This window comes from Pteropus vampyrus, unplaced genomic scaffold, assembly GCF_000151845.1.
Source record: "Pteropus vampyrus isolate Shadow unplaced genomic scaffold, Pvam_2.0 Scaffold64, whole genome shotgun sequence".
NCBI classification, from domain to species: Eukaryota; Metazoa; Chordata; class Mammalia; order Chiroptera; family Pteropodidae; genus Pteropus; species Pteropus vampyrus.
The window spans coordinates 2,828,735-2,829,173 of NW_011888845.1; positions in this window are offsets into that span (position 1 = coordinate 2,828,735).

The following is a 439-nucleotide window of genomic DNA, read 5'->3' on the forward strand; positions in this document are numbered from 1 at the left end:
ACATTATGATCAAGTAATATTCATTATAGCACAGCAAGGCTGGTTTAATTTAGGAAATATATCAACATATATTCTTAAAACTGGAAGAATATACCAGAAGATGCTAAAAAGTCATACAAAAAAGTTGGTAATCATTCTTAATTTCAATTTCAATTTCACTGAACAAGAAATAAAATAAAACAACCTAAATATAACATTAATTATTCCAGCCAAAATTAATCTATAATTAATAAAACAATAAAGTTACAATGATTAAAATAAGAAAAGAGAGAAAGTTTCTTATTATTTTGGCCAGTATTCGACTAAAATCTAGATGGATGCTGATGTTTAGAAAAACAGAGACAATTAAGATACTTTTAATAAATACACTCTCTTTAGGATGTCAGATAATTGCTATGTCTTTGACCTCAGTTTTGTGTCCTAGTAGACAATGTTGAGA